General features: G+C 39.4%; 1 protein-coding gene across 2 annotated transcripts in view; it reads right to left on the reverse strand.

Moving 5' to 3' along the window:
* Nucleotides 1-16,900, reverse strand: part of GPAM (glycerol-3-phosphate acyltransferase, mitochondrial) — a 48,693-nt gene extending 31,793 nt beyond the window's left edge. Inside the window, exon 1 of one of the 2 annotated variants that reach the window (XM_035329392.1) lies at nt 16,877-16,900. The gene's annotated coding sequence lies outside the window, so the exon portion shown is untranslated. Of the gene's footprint in view, nt 1-14,736; nt 14,829-16,876 lie in introns of those variants that run through there. The other variant, XM_035329391.1, reaches the window with a different exon arrangement.
* Between the last annotated feature and the right edge of the window lie 1,790 nt (nt 16,901-18,690).

Below are 18,690 nucleotides of genomic sequence, written 5' to 3' on the forward strand. Positions count from 1 at the left end.
TTTCGGGAAAAAAAAAAAAAAAAAAAATGCTGATGCTTTCCTAAAAGTATTCTACAGCTTAGGGGCCAGGAGAGATTTCAGATCCCTGCTTAGCAAGGAAAGATACTCTATTTGTTGTAAGGTGGACTTCGGGGTTTACAGCTACTTTTCAAACCACAACAATATAACGTGATCTCATGAAACACACAATTCGTGTAAAAAGATTGTGTTTCTGCAATAAAACACAGTACAGTGCGGCACTTGTACACAGCATATAGAAAAGCACCACCACCTAGGGTGCTGTATTTTGTGTAGCAGAAGAGCAGTCCCCAATTGTATTTCTCACAGCACTTTCACAATTGAAGTTTTCTCCCGGTTTTCTCATCGGCCAAGAATTCCATCCTTGGTTAGCGCTGTGTGTGTCAGTTCTCATGACGATTAGTCCAGATAGTGCCAAACACCCCCTTTCTGCTCTCCAAAAGCATTCCAGCCAGCGTCTCTGGCCACTTTGGAATTACAAGCCTGTAGCTGACCAGCTTTGTAACAAAGTGTTTGACTTCATACCAACTTCTTCCTGAATAGATTTGCTGAAGGTCAGCAAGAAAGGGAGGGCAGATTCCACTTGTGTTTGTGCCTGCTGAAGCTAAATGGATTTGTAACTGCTTCGCTAATCCGAGTCCGGCCCAGGAGGCTGTCTATATGAAAAGAAAATACATAAGGGCTTCATCGATCGAGTTGGAGCCCTTCTGTCAGACCAGTGACTCAGTTACTGACCTCAGCGCCGCTCAGCTTGCATTACGAGCACCTCACTGCCTCCCTCGGGTGCCGTGGGTCCAGCCGGCCGGCGGGGCCACGTCCTGCTGTCAGGCCTGAGGGGGGAAAACTGCATCCCAAGGGGAGGCTCCGAACACCACTCAGAAAAGTGAAATCCAGCATTGCATCACTCACTGTGGTAACTCTCCTTGCATACACAGCAGCTGCGGTCCCAGTGTAATGCTGCCGCCTCACCCTGATCACGGTGTCTAGGATGGGCCCAGCTAGGTGGATGAGACCGCGCGCAATGGGGCACCGCCAGCTGCGGCTAACGGGGCAGAGCTGGTCTAAAAAAATCACCCTGGAGGAAATGATTCAACAACTGGATCGTGTGACAGCTGAATCAAACAGAGGTGGCAGTGAATGTCATATCTAGAGTTTAAGAAAATGCAAGAAACGTAAAACAGTTGAAATTGTAATTAGTGCTGACTAATCATTTTGTTGCTCCATTGCATTTGTATTTTTACTTGGGAACTTTCTAGTAGGTACTTTTCACTGTAAAAGACCTTTTGTATTTCTTACTGGCAATTTTACCTTCTCTAGGTATAGAATTGCTTTGCTGTTTTTTCCCCTTTCGCAGTCAAGTGCCAAAATATGGGATCAAACTGTGCACTCAGTTTCAGCATACTGTGATGTAACTCTGAGCAAACTCCCAGCCACGGAGCATACAGGGTTGGTCTGCATCACATCCCTGTAACAGATGACCTGTAGTGCATTCAGAATCTAAAATGGATCCTTTTTCAGGTTGGAAAGTGGTTATTTCTTTGATATAATTAATACAGAAATCAGAACAAAACCTCAACGGCCTTATCATCATGTTACGCAATTCCTAGAGTCTGTGTTAGCATCATTTATGATGAGACTGCTTAGGCAGTTCTCTAAGCTGTTTTGAAAAGAATAGCAAATAAATATTGTGTTTTACTTAAACATACTGATTGTATGTAATGACAATAATAATAAAAAGTTGTTTCTGGTATAATTTCAAAGCTTGTTTTTCTAACCTTTCTAACCTTAGCAAATTCTTGGCTTATTGTAAAATAAATCCAGAGATAATTTTGCCACTCATCTCAAAAGGATAAAGAATTAGTCCAATGGCAACTGCAGCTCAGCAAGATCTTTTTACAGGATACGCTTGTATAAATCCTCAGGCTTACTAGTAAAATCTTGTTTCAGTATTCAGGGCTTGGTACTGATGTGTTGCCATGGAATCAGGCAAATAGGGAAAAAAAAAAAAAATGGAATGCTGTAAAGGAACAGCCTTTGAGGGCTGCATGTGCTCCAAAAAACTCAAGTACTGCTGAGCCTTGCTTCCAGAAATAAAGGGACTCTGCCTGGCCACCACTGAAGTCAATGGGAGGTTTGCCACTGACCTCTGTAGGAGTAGGAGCTCGCCTGAGTTTTGCAATACATCTTTTTAAACTTAAAACGAGGTGTTTACTGCGCCAATGAGTACAGCAAGGTGATTTGCATTTGATGGCAAACCAACAGATCCCTGGCTCTCTGTGAATAAGCTGCAAACCACTTCATGCATAGCAGCCTGCAATTGAGAACAAGCTGCTAGGATTCATTTTTTGTCACTAAGGATTAGTCCTTCCAACATTCACATTCCTCAAGAAGCATCCAGCGGAGCGCAACAAAGTACCTGTTTGCTACAGGATGCTGTGGGGGCAAGGGGGGAGCCGGGAAGAGGGGGACTTCTTTTACATCGTGGCTACCCGTGTCCTGCACTCCAACTTGCCTTCAGCAATTCCCATGATGTCACTTTTAGTAATGGAGACACATTTACAAAAGAGTACACAGCATCCTCTTCAAAAAGAAACTTTCAGCCCAGGGAGCACTACAAAAGTTAGGAAACCAAAAACTGCATGAGGAGGGAATAAAGACACAGACAAAGAGATTCGTTGTTCGCAGCGACCGGACGTCACCTCACGTGACTACGAACAATAATGAATATGCAATTTGGCAGTCGCGGGACTCGATGTCAGCAGTATTTTCTTTGGTATACAATATACTAAGAGCATTTGAGAATGGCAAATGGCCATGAAATGGACTGATAAGATTGTACATAGAAATGGTTTGGCTATTCTTTATATCTCCTTTCAGGATAAATGATTTCTTCTCATCTATTTCATCTCCCTTATCTTGAGAACAAGAACAAAATTCATTAAGAGCACAGTGACTCTCTCCTATGTATTACAGTGCATTGTGATTCTGTAATTTCTTCTCATTCAAATATCATATTTGCTACTTGAAAAGATAAGGGCATTTCAGCCCAAGCTGCTCCTTGCTTTTCCCTTGAATTTGGAACTCACATCAGTACAAAAATGGTTTTTGTTCTAACGGAAAGCATTATTGGATTAAAACCAGTATAACTAACTTTTAAAATTACAGACAACATAGCACCATTCAAGCACCATATCAAGCAATTGCACACATACTTGTATTACCTACAAATCAGAAAATCTTCAGTATCCAAATTAATTTGCCAGCATTTTTAAATTAGGGACACTTACTGACAGAAATTGGAACAATATTCTCCCACGCTCAGACCTCAAGCAATTTTCTAGCATAACAATTCAAGCTTCCCCGTACCCATGGTAAATAAAGGGTGCATTTTGTAAGAGCAGGTATTTCAGTTCTTTGCTTTTGCTTGTGGAGGATATTTGCAAAGTTGATTTTATCTCAGAGTTGATTTTATCTCGAAAATAACAAAGATGAAACATTGATTTATTGTATATTGGCCTTAAATACTGTGGGTTACATCAAAAATATTATGCATTTGTGTAAATCATTAAAATCATTACATCTGCAGAACTCTGTTATATAAAGGATAAAGTCAGCTTTGGTTCTGGAGGTATTTCAAGTTCCACTAAGGGCTTTATTTTGTGTCAAGCCCAAAGGATTTTACTTGTTGCCAAGTCCCCCACAGAAGACAGTGAGAAGGCCAGTTTCCTCTCACTTGGTTCCATCTCTAAGAACGCAAAGCTGCACTCTCACCTTCCAAAGAAACAACCAAGAAATGGAAATAAAGAAATCAAAGCAATCTGGGAGTTGAGGGCAGTGAGGGCCATTTTGGAGGAGAATATACATATATATATATATATAAATAAAAAACATAGTATAAAAATAAATCACAAAATTGTGATCTTATCAAATTCACTGTGACTAATCCTTGAGGGATGGCAAATTGTTCTAGAATAACACAACCCCTGATTATCATGCGATGCTAGACAAATCTTTTATCAGTATCTCCAAACGAGGTGGGTTTTACTGCTGAGGTGGGCTCTGCTCTGCAGCAGGTGGCTTTAGAAGGGCTTTTCACATCTCATAACTTCAAGCACTGTGGATGTTGGAAGTCGGGATCACAGACAGCTATTCCAACCACCAGTGCAGAAGAGTTCTTACAACAGATTATGACACGGGGTTTCAATCACACGATGTCACACCCCTGCCCTCTGTTGTAGGTATTCGGGACCTTAGCCACCGAGGTCTCCCAGCCCAGAGCCCTGGTGTCGGACACTAGCCATGGAGCTGCTGCCGCTAGCCATCACATCCCCAGGCATCCCCAGGCATTGGTACTGCACTGACAAGGCTGATGTCAAGTCGTAGGTGCTGCCATGGGGCCACTGGAAGAGGCTTAACGCTTCTGACATGAAAGGCATAAGACTCGTTGGCAGATTGTGTCAGAAACTTTGGGACATCTTTTGCAAATGCCTCAGGAGGTCTATGGAGTCTGTTCTGACCTGCTGCAGTGGTCCTGACATAGACTGCCACGTGGACTTGATTATCCTTGTGGGTCTCTTCCAACTCAGAATACTCTGTGATTCGATATATTCCAGTGAAGAAGTCATAACCCCCATATTTTCCAGTCTCCTGTCTGATTATCTGTTCTGCAGGTGAGCAGACCCATCTCCAAAAGGCAAGCTCCCCACAGACCTCTGCCCAATTTAGCTGGGTAAATAAAAGGGGTTCACTGGGTTTCATTCTGCACAAAGTAAACCTGAACTTAAACTTCCCTTGGTTGTCTAGACATATTATATTTTTTTTTTTTTTGGAAGTCAGTCTGACTGAAAAATACAAGGTCTCTAGGCTTCAGGTTGTCATATATATCTATAATTTTACATTACTGAAATTTTATCTATAAAAATAAAAATAAAAAGGAAGCTATAAGTTTTGTTTCAGCACTACAAAACTGACTAAGAACACTAACGAGCTATTTTTCTTGCCTTTGGCCTTCTCTTTGCATTAATCTGGCTTCACCAGTTGTTACATTTCTATTCTGACATTCAAATCATGTTGAGAAATTTTCTCACAGTTTGTTTCCCAAGAAAAAGCATTTTTCCTACTCACATTTATGTGTGTTCTGGATCTGGAAACTGCAGAAAAATATTCTTGAGTTCTATGCCTAGGCCAACAATTGTACTCTACTGCCAGATTTCACAAGCTATCAGTAAGCATTTGATGAAAATAATACTGATTGACCAGGCAAAAATATAACTTTCTGTTATTAAATAACATATTAATCTCACAACAGGATAAAATCCTACTTTTTTTTCTTCTTCCTTTTTTTTTTTAAAATGCTTGAAGCATAACCTAGTAATTTCCCAATCTCCTTACACCTCTTTGACATCAGAAATCTTTTATGCATGTACCCCAGACTGTTAAATTGCTTAATTATTCCTGGATATTCACTTGGAATAGCAGAATTCTCGAATATCTTCTGTTGTAAATAAATGATATTTTTGCAGCTCTGTCCTTTCCACTTTATCAAAGGTTAGTGTATATTACTAGCTTGGTATTTTGTACATGGTCAACCATTGCTTCAGGAAAATTACATGGTGCATAGCGTGACAGGGTGGTTTTGTAAAGCTGTTTGCAGGCTTAGGACTGAGTTGCTCCACAGGTCTTTCAGATTTCGGATCATGGGTTTAGGAACCATGTTTATTCTGCACTTTCCTCTTTGTTTCTCTCTCCATAGCAAGAGCACAGCAAAAAAAAGTTTTTGGAGGGTTTTTGTTTACCTTTACATTCAGTGAAAGTTACTGCAGCATCTCCCAGATCAAACTGAGCTCCACCACTCAAGCTGGGTGGTTTCCCCCGCTTTTCTTGTGACAGAATTCTCTGTGCATTTTCACCCATGACATTTCTCATATATGTGTTTTTGCAGTTATTCTTCAGTATTTCTTATATACATGTTTAGAATGGGATAACTAAACTTAACAAATTAAAAAATAAATAAATACAAGCAACAAACAACCACCATGGGTATCACTGCCAATGAAATAGGGATTAAAATGTTATAGAGAAATTGGATGTACATAGGGACCAAAATAAAAGGGATGAAATTCAAGAGTGCGCCAAGAAACTAACAACTTAAATTCACTATAAATTGTCATTGTGATCAGTTAGAAATGGTAAAACAAATAAACAAACAAACAAAAAACACCTTGGGGTTGTAAGTTGACAATAGTATGACCAACTAACATGGTGCCACATCTAGTTGTATTTCCAACACAACTAGAATATATTCCTGCATTATTTGGAAAGTGTTGTTATTAGGAAAGATATAAAACCTTGTCTACAATACCACGTTCAGTGCAGCTACCATTCTCCCAAGCCAATGACTTCCCACTGTAACAGGTACAGAGGAGGGCTAGTACAATAATCTTTACAAGTTTGTGTTGATTAACTCTAAAAAAAAAAAAAACGATCAGGAAGGAGGCTCCTTTCTAGAAATCCCCCAGGGAAAACACCGTACAGGGAAGTACGCCTTGTGAGCTACAAGGTAAAATTGGCACAACATAAAGCAAATGAGTAAGCACTGGCCAGGTAGGAAACTAGAAATGTCTCCTATGCAGCTAAGAGGTAGTTTCTGGTACAGCCTTTCAAGAGGATAATGGGAAAAAAAAAAAAAAAAAAAGAAAAAAAAAGGAATTATCAGCCTACATCATGGGATTATCCAGACATTTTTGACCATTCTTTGTTCAGTTTTAGCTCCTCTGGTGTATCATTAGTGCATCTGGGCCAGGAGGTATCATCAATAATCCCAGTATGATGAAAAAGGTGAAGCAAGATTTCATAGTTTGTTTACATTAGGATCACAAATTGTAGCTACAAATATCTTAGACACCATATTTTAACTAATATTTCAAGGGCTAACATAGTTATCTGTTCATGATCAGCCGTCTAAGTGAGAGCCAATATATTTTGAAACATGATTTATTTTCTAATCTAGGCCTTGTTAAATCTCATATAGCCTGGGTCAGATTGATCTTGAGGAAAAGTCATCTCTATCTCTGTACTTGCAACATCTGGAAGCAGAACAACCAATGATCAAAGAGCCTGAATGCCATTTTGCAACTTCACTGTCAGTAGCACAGACCACTCCCTCCACTTCTCTGTTCCATCTGTCCCTCTGGTAAATATATATAAGATGGCTTCTGACCATAGATGTGACACGTTTTATATTCAGATGGTCACTTGATATTCAGAACTGAAAAAGGCTCCACGCAAAGAAAGGTGTGCGTTTTCAGAGGACCACAACAGAAAATATATGCTGATGGGACACTGCAATGAAGAAATGCTTTAAATCTAACTTGTGGGGCTTGCTATTGGGATTCAAATTAATCGTTCAGAAAAGTGTTAATTTAATGTCAGAGAAGGAAAGGAGGTAAGTGTTATTATAGCTAACAACATTGCAAATTACAACCCTGTCCAAAATACCAATTTAGATATTTTTTTTTCATTTTTCTTAAACTAAGACTTCCCCATCAAGTCTCTTCAGTTTTCTCAATTCAAGGCTAAACTCTGCAGTTAGTGCAATGCCCAAGACGTGTTTTGACTCTTTCCCTAGTACAGATGCCACCTTGGCTTAATTAAGATTAGATTAAATAAAAGAAAATGGCCTAACACAGTAGATCATGCATAAAATGAAAAAACTTTGTGACTGTGGACTTCTGATGTCTTCTCTGCCTACATGATCTTGTGTTTCAGCTGATCTAGCCTGAAACCTGGGGTAAATTCATGGCAATACTAAAGTCATTGGTAAAACTCCCACCCAAACCAGGAGAGCTGTATCTGTTATATGCTAAGAATATAACAGGCACTGTATTACAGGGTAACACAGCTACATGTTTTCTGGTGCCTATTTCAACTTATACTGGCCTTCTGAATTAATAAAGCATTTGGTCTATGTAGGAATGATTTAATCAAGGTAAAATTACTTCAACCGAGAGTAACTTTTGAAAACATGCTTACATTTATCAGTAGTGATTTGTGCAGGGTACCTCATGGAGCTGCAATCTATGCATCCTTTCGTAACAGGCATTAAGAAGCAGTTACACAACTTAATGCAAACACCACCAACAGATGAAAAACCCATGGCACAGACAGGATCTTGAGTAATAGTCAAAGCAGTGCCAGAAAGCAAATTCTACCTGCAGAATTTTTTATTTTTTATTTTTTTTTTCCATGCTAAGTGCACCTCAAGAGATGGTCTGAATTTCGGTGGCTGGTAGGCAGGTAGTACATTTGTAAGCCTTAATGCACAGTCTACCAAAAAGTGGCACTTCATTGTAAAACTTTTCTTATTCAAAGCTTAATAATACAAACTTTGACCAACACTGACACAAAACGTGTGTGCAATTCAACTCATATCTTTACTGACTGCAACAATAAACTTTTGGTCTAAAACAAACAGATCATTAGGAAACAGATATCGTTGTGCACTGTGGTTACTTGGGCCTCTCTCCTCCTGTGATCCCTTTCTTTCACTAACTGTTCACATGCTTCAAGTTTGATGTGTGAGCCTGTCTTCATGGTGCCAGGGCCTTGCAGCTTTCTGAAATTCAGCACAAATAAGGAACACATGCCATTTCTCTGGGCACAGTTTATTAGTGCCCCTTAATCATAACTGGCAATGCTTTCATCTCAGGCATTAGCTTAGGTCACAGGGTATGTTTAATTCAGGCAGCCATGCCCGTAGATAGAGGTAATCTATCTTCAAGAAACATTATTCCATTAGCTATCTGCACTATCTTTTGAATACTTTTTGAAGTTGGTGCTATTTCTTGATAAATGATTCTCATTTTCTACAAAAGGAGCGTTCCAAGACCCCTTTCAGGTACCTTATACTGCAGAGATTCAAGTGCCATACAGATTATTTGATGGGACAGATTGCAGTCACTTGACATCAGTAGAAATTGGGATGACTCCAGATTTCTACTGGTATTCTACAAATACTCATATTCTCCAAATTTCTAGCAGTATTCTACCAAAATAAATAAATAATACTAAAAAAAAATATCCCAGTCACTATAAAAGACTCAAATTCAAGACTCACCTGCACAGCAAGACATAACTCTATAGTCAGAAATACTTTTTGAGAGATGCCTAGTTTGTCACAGTTTAGCTACATTACATCTTTAGAAAACACTCAAGTATTTTATATAACATCATGCCTGGAAGGATACACTTCCAGGGCTTTTTTAATGTGACATAGCCTGCTTCCTTTACTGAGATGTTTGCAATGGGTGAAGTGGATAATATACTTGCATAGAAGATATTCAAACAGCAGTAAAATATTATCACTGGATGACTAAAACACATGGATCTGGGCTGCATTCAGGGCACATTAATGCTGAAAGAAGGGTAAGATTTGTTTTTACCTTTTTCTTCATAGCTTGATCAACCCATCCAACTTCTAACCTGCTAGTCTGAGGTCTTTTATTTTCCCTTTTGATTTTCCTGGTTTTAAACTTCAGTCTCTCCAAAACCTCAGCCACTTAGGAATACTTAAATACATTCATTGTCACTAAAAAACCTTAGTCATCAAAGTACAAAGACCACGTTTAAGAACTACCTGAAAACCTGACCCCTCCTGATTCACCCTTTCCCATTGTTTTTTCCTCTTCTCTCAACAGAAAGCAAATGTCATTGCATAAGATTGTTTTGTTTTTGGTAAAAAAAAAAAAAAAAAAAAAAAAAGGTAAAAACAAAACAGACCAGCTGGGAGTGAGCTAGTAGGGAGATGGGTGAGCTAGTATGGGAGATGATCCACGTGAAAAGTAAGAGGTTAGCAAAACCCTGACCCTGGTCCAAGCACAGAGATGGGAGGAAGAGCTGAGGGAGGGGCAGGAGTATCCCTGCCATTAGATGCCAGGTATCCCTGCCATTAGAAGATGCGTATGTGCAGTTGTGCTCCACGAGTCATATCCTACTTCTCATGGGGAGTAGCGCTCTTTCTTAAAATTGAATTAACACAGAACATAAGGATGGGGGAGGGAGAGTCCCAGGAGGAAAACAGACTTCATGGAGAATGAGGTCAAACCTCTGCTGGAAGAAGTACATTCTTTACATGATTATCCAGGTTAAGGCTTAGTTTTGTTTTCTGGGAGTAAAAAAAAAAAAAAAGGAAAATAACTTAAATAGTCCTAGTGTGTCTTTTCCCTCATTTCAATTTCCAGTTGAAATATACATATATACACACACACATTTTTAGTTTTGTTTGTATGCTGCGAATTCAGTTTACCAGAACATATTTGTATTTATTCCCTAACTAAAAGTAAAGTCCATTTGTCAAAGCCCTTAAAAGTGGAGTGGTCACCAAAAGATGCTGTTCTCAAACAAGGTGTTCTCCTAAATATTATTCTTTGCTACTACTTACATCCAATTCAGCCATGATTGAAAACACTGTAATTATATCAGTCAGGAACATACTTTTTTTTCCTTAATGAAATAGTTTCATAAGTGGTTTCTACCACCTACATTTTGGAGGCCAGTATACTGTCATACAGGCTACTTTCCTTCCTTGCAAAATCACCCCACTATTGGCAAAGTGCCACTAGATCTCTATGTACATGCCTAACTGACTGCTGCATACAAACTAAGGATCTATGAGTAAAGAAGAATCTGGGAAAACGCGATGAAGCGTTTATTTACTGTCTTCTGAATTCCTATTATCTTCATCTCTTAATTTTTTTAATGTTTCTTTGTACTGGTTGGTCCATAATTGTCTGTCATCTACAACATCCTAATTGTATTGCTTTAACTAACAGATAGTTATGAAATATTATTCTGCAGATTTATTTTTAACTGTGGATTTTCCTTCCTCGATTAAAAAGTGACAATAAAGGAACATACGAAAAGATAATTGTAAAGCAGGTCACAATTCTAAATAAAATAAATAAATAACACTTAAATTAAGCTGCTTTGTCCCAAACAATTCAGCTCCCTTTGCTCCTTGTAGGAGACTTGCAAACTATGAATTTCCCACTCCTCACTCTGCCTGCTAGTATCCTGAGCACTGTATGGGCACCTCCAGCTATATTTTCTTTTCCTCCTCAGGAAAAAGATTTTATTTTCCTCTCCAGGGGAAGGAGAAAACAAACAAACAAAAACAACAGACAAAATAGCCACCATCTTACCACATCTCACCAGTGCTGACAAATGTGTGGTCATGAACAAGGACAGAAATTACATTTGCCTGGATGAAGCATGATTCATATTTAGAGGGGAGGTACCCAGGAGATGTGCCAGGGATTACCTCCATCCCCTGCTGTTTTATCTGCCTTGCTGAGGCATTTACATGGCTCCCACTACTGTTCCTGAATACATAGGAACATACAGCTATTCTCACAACACCCAAGCAGAAAGGAGAAATTATATGGGTTATCTCAGGTCAGAAGTTTGAAGCAGAACAGATCATTACACTGACTTCACAAGCACTTGATCAGTAGAAGGTGTTTATCAACCATTTCTATATAAATCAACACCTAGTCCCATTCCTAAACATTTAGGCTACTAAAAAAAGTCATCAGGAATTCCCATCTCGGAGGCTTTATTGGAAAGGAACCAATGGCTGTAATGAATAGGTGTTTGGCTCATAGCAGTTTCTTTTGGTCCACATCAAATGCTCTGGCTGTCAAGATAAATATATTTCATAATAAGACTTCTAAATTTATATTTTAGTCAATAATTTAAGTCATAGAGCACCTAGTAAAACTGTATTTTCCCTGCTGCCCATATGAACATAAAACTGTGTCTATTTTTATTAGATAATGTCACTAGCCCTCTCATGCATTTTTTTTTTTAGACTTCCGAACATGCTTTCAAACAGACTTATACCTGAAATTAATTTAGAAGCAAAGTATACCTGTCTACATGCATCAAGAAGTTGGTGATATGGATATATGTATATGATCTTGTTTGTTTACTGAAGCCAGCTGTGAGATTTCTGCATGGGACACAGGCATGTTACCACCTGCCATGAGTAAGTTCAGGCCGATGGTCGGATGTCGCCGGTTGCTTCTCCTGTAGAGGTACCTACTGGAGTAATCTTTTTTAGATTTCATTTAGATTTCATCTAAGAAATGTCTTTTTTTTTGTCATTTAGTTTCTAAATTAACTTCTGTGTTTTATTCCTTATTTCAGAGTCACAACACTAAGTTCTATATATGTAGACAAAGTCCTCATGACAGAAAGCCTGTCACCAATAAAGGTACTGAGGGAAAAGCAAACAAAAAGGAAATGTCACGAAATTCCAGAGGGCAAAGACACTTTCTGCAGCAGCACCACTGCAGCAATGCCATGAAATAAGTTTTCAGCACGTATTTCATAAATTTCCATTTTTACTGGTGATGATTCAAGCTTAGTAAAAATCAAAGGACTTGGACTGGAACTGATGGCACAACAATGCTAGTTTCACACAATACACCTATTCAAACAACTCCTGGAAGTTACAGTCTCTACCTCTCAAGTCTCCATGCTGAAATATCATTGTGGCTATTTCATCAGCAAACAACAAGAGCTTTAAGATTAATTTAATACACTAACCTTAACATGGTTTAGTCAGAGCTGAGAGCCAACCAATTCTAAAATGTTCTTAACACATTTTAACAACACCTTGCACTAGAGCCAGTAAGATATTTTTGCCTGAAAAATGCCAAGTGTTATATAAAGTTAGCCTTTATGGGACTTTTTATTGTAGTTCAAATCTAATTTCATACCAAATTACAAACAACTTTGTCCCAGTCACTCTCTGGAAAATGAAGATGTTAGCTCAGAAATATTGCAACACTGCCCAATGGAGATGGGCAATCAGCTCACGGTTTGACAGTGTGTTATCAGTGACGTCGCTCTGTTTCAGGAGAGATGTAATTTGAATACTTCCTGTCTTCTTTCTCCAAAGTGTGCCAGGAGCCTTGACTATGCTATATGTTGTGCAACATCTTCCCTGGCTTAGTGCACCTTGAGAGAGATCTTGAGGTAGAAGTTCAGGCACTGAAATATATCTTCCAGGGTTCTATATGATATTTCTGAATAGGCAAGCATTTCAGTTTTCTCTTTAAGAAATCTTTGGACAAATCTGTCAACACAAACTGTTTTCTTTATAGAGATGCATTCCACATACACACGACTATGATGCATTTATAAATAGCATAAATAGATAATTATAATAAATAGACATAAATTCAAGTCCTGGCCTTCAACATTTGTTCAGCTGAACAGCCCTCTTTCTGGAGATGAATCTCACTGATGCTAAAGAGGCCTGTGACGGTATATATTACTCACAGGAACCAAGATGCAAAACTTGAAATTCACTTCCAACTCATTCATTATGCATGTATGGTTTCAGTTCTCTTAATGGCAGGCTCACATGGATCATACATTTTAACTACATGTTAGAAAGAAGGAAATCTATACATAAATAAGAGGAAGGAAAAACTAAGTTCCACTGTTCACCATTCAGTGGAGATGGAAATCTACTCATGAATAATGCTGAGAAGGCCAAAGTGTGTTGTGTGTTTCCATTTTCCGTAACTACCACAAATAATTCAGGGAGTGCTTTAGCTAGTAAATAAAATATTCTAATACATATTTTTCAGATTCTGGTTCTCTATATATAAATTCTATAAAATATTCACAGAATCACAGAATAGTCTAGGTTGGAAGAGACCTCCAAGATCACCGAGTCCAACCTCCAACCTAATGCTAACAAATCTTCCACTAGACCATATCCCTAAGCTCTACATCTAAACGTCTTTTAAAGACCTCCAGGGATGGTGACTCAACCACTTCCCTGGGCAGCCTATTCCAGTGACTAACAACCCGTTCAGTAAAGAAGTTCTTCCTAATATCCAACTTAAACCTCCCCTGGCGCAACTTTAGCCCATTCCCCCTCGTCCTGTCACCAGGCACGTGGGAGAACAGACCAACCCCCACCTCGCTACAGCCTCCTTTCAGGTACCCGTAGAGTGCGATAAGGTCGCCCCTGAGCCTCCTCTTCTCCAGGCTAAACAGTCCCAGCTCCCTCAGCCGCTCCTCGTAAGACTTGTTCTCCAGACCCTTCACCAGCTTCGTAGCCCTTCTCTGGACTCGCTCGAGCACCTCCATGTCCTTCTTGTAGCGAGGGGCCCAAAACTGAACACAGTACTCGAGGTGCAGCCTCACCAGAGCCGAGTACAGGGGGAGAACAGGTTATTTAACCTGTTCTTTTTTTTTCCACTTAAGCTCCTACCACATAGTTAGAATTAATTTTGCTAAACTTTTGGACACAAGAAGTTTGAAAGCCTTGAATAATTGCACTTTCTTATCATCTGCAATTTGACCTCTTTCCATGGTAAGTAGTGAGCTTCTAACTTGCCTTTTTATTTACATTTTTGTTATGAAATCTTTTCTTTTTGCTTTGTATATAAGCCGCCAAATATGTATCAGTTTAGCTTTCCTGACTGTGTTTCTGTGTTCTTGACCATCTTTCTCACCCTCAGATCTCTCTCTTTTCTCCTACTTTTCATAAAAATTTCACTTTGATTTTCAAGTCACAAAAGTCATCCTGATGCTCTGCGAGTTGTGGGAACTGTGAAGACACAGCCTACTCCAAATCAGAAGGTTCAGTTTTAAGTCTTTTTAAATGTATCCCTTACAAGAAATTAGATCATTACATACCAGTGCCCAGGAAAATCCAGTTGCTGCTATGGTATGGTTAGTAGATATTCTGATAAGTGAGAACACATTTGGTGCTAATCAGGTGAGAAAGTCTGAAATAGCAACGAAGAGAAGCATTGTGGGGTTTTAACCCAGAGGAGGTAACCACCTGGGATGATATTGCATGTATTGTAAACACAATATTGTAACCAGAGCTCTAGCCCAAGGGGAGTTGTGATTCTCTTTCCCTGGCCACGTGCTAGACCTACAAGGGATACATCAGGCTACAAGGTACAGGTGTTGCTCTAGTACACTCAGAAGGGAAGATCCTTTGGAGTTGTTCTGAAAAATCAACACAAAAATCAAATGGACTTAAAGGTCCAAACGAGTTATAGAAGTTATATGACAAATTCTGCTTTTCTGTCTGCTTTCTCTGTGCCCCCTACAACACAGAAAATTCATCCCAAATCCTACTTAGTCTCGCTAATACTGAGAGATTACTGAGAGGCTAAGGAAAAGCTGACCTGGAATGAAGGTCATATGTACTGGGTGAGTTTCATCCAGCTAAGCTTTGACATCTATATCTGTATCTCACTCTGGAAAGAAACATTCATTTCTAGGGCAGAGTTCATCTCATCCCAAAGTGGATGACTCGAACATTCAGATGCATCGCTCCTAACAGGCTCTGAAGGAGCCTGTTTCTCTGCACTGAGCACAAAATTAGTTTCCAGTGACTAGCCAAAATAGAAACAAACCATTGACTTACAGCGCTGGGCAGGGTAAACCCCAACCCAATTGGCAAACCTTGACCGTACACTACAAAGCAAATAATTGGGGAGTTTATATAGATGCACAGGACTTGCATAAAGCCCTGATGTATTTGTATTTACCCACTGGAACAGCTCAAGGAAGTCAAAGCTGGATTTCAAAATATGAAGCTCTAAACAACTTCAGACTGATCATCAAAGTCTTTAACCAGCTCAAATCTATTCCAGCAATACTTAGCAGCTAGGCTTCAGTCTTCCATGAAGGGTTGTTTCAGTCCTTGGAATAGATGTTATCTTCCCACTGAAGATCTCAAAGGATCTAGCTGTGATGGAGCTACTTATAGGTAATCTGCTGATATGTGATTAAATATTCTCACCAGCACAACTTGCAGGTTGTGTGGTATGCTCTGCTATGCCAAGCAAGAGGATCTGACATTGAACAGTAATAAATACCAGCTTGGACTGCAGGAGATTAGTGAACTGAAGCACCTGTTGTGTGACAAAGACATCCATGGCAGGAACAGCTCAAACAAATTTCCTTAAACAAGGAGGCCTTGTCATGTACTTGTTAGGAAACAAAGTCTTCATTAATGACAACTAAGGAATCATTTCTGAATATTTATTTTTTATTACAGACCAGAGGAGGAGCGGACACAACTGCTAATCCACCCACTGTGCTCAATGTGCTACAATTATAGCAGGAAGATACAATTCTTCCACTGAGGAGACTGCAAGCTAAAAATACAAGGCAGAGGCTGAAGGGCAGCCAAAGGCACACAGGGTGGTATGCTGTGCCTGTGATCACCCCGCTGGTCTGTGCCCAAGGGCCGTTCTCTGTCCCTGCAACACTGCTTATACAGAGCGACTGCAGAAATAAAAAAGCCTCCAGAGACTGCTAAAAAGAAATTGCTTGTAATGATGTCTTTTACACTGTCCTTAAGCTAATATGAAGCCAAAGATGTCAATCAGTGCAATACTGAATGAGTAGCTGCCTAGTTTTATGTAAAACCAATGGCAGGACCTGGTTCTGAATGACTAACCCTGCCAGCACTGTCTGTGAACTGATAAAGCCAGTAGTTGTGTTTGATTATGAGTAGTCTCCAACTGAATTAGAAGAATTTGGAACTTGTTTTAGAGAAACCATTCTGCAAATCAGCTAGTGAGCCTTAGGAGAGGTCCAAAGCACTGCAAAAATCATTGAACTGGACACGCAGGCTTTTTGAAAACGATCTTTCACCTACACCAAATTCTCAGAGTGCCCCTAGCCTGAACACAAGGAACTACAAAAAAACAGGAATATGTTCCATACGAAAACAGAGAGGTTCAACAATGGAACATAAGTGATTCTGCCTTTACATCTAAAAAAAACATAACCAATACAAATATAAGCATACCTTGACCGCAGAATCCTGGTGTCAAGATGAAATTATGTCCTCCCAAAAGTTTATGCCACTGTCAAACACACCCAAGGCTGAAAAATATACAAGAGACCCAAATGAGCATGGTGAGTTTCAAAACTAGTCCAAAATGTTCAGTTCAAGTCAATTCTTGAAAGTTGCCCTCAAATGTGAAGCAGCAAAATGATTAAAAAAAAAAAAAAAAAAAAATTGCATCAAAGTACTACCAACAGAAAATGAAAAACCTAAAGAAACTTCTGATTCCCTGCAAGGTGGCTAGCATGTACGTATACCTAAATGTGACTGGTTTTATTCCTGTGCAGGGACTACTCGATGTATTTATGTTTGGAACTGATCTGTTGCACAATGCAAGAACAACACAGTAATAACAGAGCATAAATCAGTTTCCTTGGCACCAGGGTCTAGATACCAATAACATGCAAATAACACATGACTCATAGGCAATTCCCTTTCATTTGCTTATTTAAAGGGAACAATATCGAAATTCATGAAATTATGCCCATACAGACAGCTATACTCTATTTAGACAGTCCATATAGGTGCTGGCAGTGAGTCATTTTGTCCACGGGCTCCTGGGCCAAAGATTATTAACCAAAAGCAGTTACAAGAGGATGGTGAACATGACACAAGTAAAGCAGTATCCTTAGGCCATTACATCTATGACAAAACAACTGCTATCACGTAACAGCAGAACATAATCTACAAATGAATTAACACCTGATTTACAGGTGGGAGAGAGATGTTTTCAAAGGGAAGGTGGCAGACAATTTGTTTTGGAAAGAGTTAACGCCTTCAATGGTAGGATAATAAAATTTAAGCCACAGTTGCAGGTTGTTTCATGAAGAGCAGGAGACATGCAACCACACCACAGGAGAGGTCCTGACCTCCTTGACGTGCAATCAAGAAATGTCGCAGTTTTAAGCCTTGTTTTTTTACACCTGTTCAGTTCCATAAGAATAATACAGGGAGCAGAAATTCAGCATAGGGGAGTCAGCTGGTGGATAAAACACACTTCCAAACACTGCAGAGTTAATTACCGCCCTGGAATCACACTCAATTGATAGTGTGGGCCGAATAGATGCTGGGGTTTTTAATTGCTTGTTGCTATATTAATGTTACTTTTATAGTGATTAGAAAAGACATGACTCAGAAACGAGCCACCACTGGAACGACAAACATTGCAAACTTGAAAGAAATGCACTGGTCTTTCCTGATGAAGAGCCATCAGGAGTAAGGCAGTGAAAAAGAAAGAGAATCTCACAGCAGATAAAATATTTTCTTAGCCCATGCATATTATTAAATACTTATTAGACATGAGTAGCATACAGTCCTCTGAGGAACAATATTGATATAGTCAAGTCATCTATGCAGTTGGTTTGGAAAGACCAGTCCCTTCTAGAGAGGAGAACCCCAGTGAGTAAATCCTCACTGTTGCTGCACTGTTGATTCAGATATTTGCAGGTGGGTGCTTAGTTAATGGGTGTACTTACACCCACAACCCAACACGCACACCAGCAGGCATGTACCCATGTCCTGATTCAGGATAACATATCTTCTCGGCATCATACACACACTAAAGAAGAGCCCACACCCCTTCACGGTTATTTTCTGGTCTTTGTGCTAACTTGACCTCCTGTCTTATATATATATAAATATATATTTTATTTTCTCATTCACTTACCTGCTTGTATTTCTTTTACCTTTTGACATTTTTCAAAAATGAATGCCATGCAAAAGCTGTGCTAGTGCAATGTTTACCCAGCAAGGTCAGGAAGATGGCAAAAGCTATC

Source organism: Oxyura jamaicensis, chromosome 6, assembly GCF_011077185.1.
Source record: "Oxyura jamaicensis isolate SHBP4307 breed ruddy duck chromosome 6, BPBGC_Ojam_1.0, whole genome shotgun sequence".
Taxonomy (NCBI): domain Eukaryota; kingdom Metazoa; phylum Chordata; class Aves; order Anseriformes; family Anatidae; genus Oxyura; species Oxyura jamaicensis.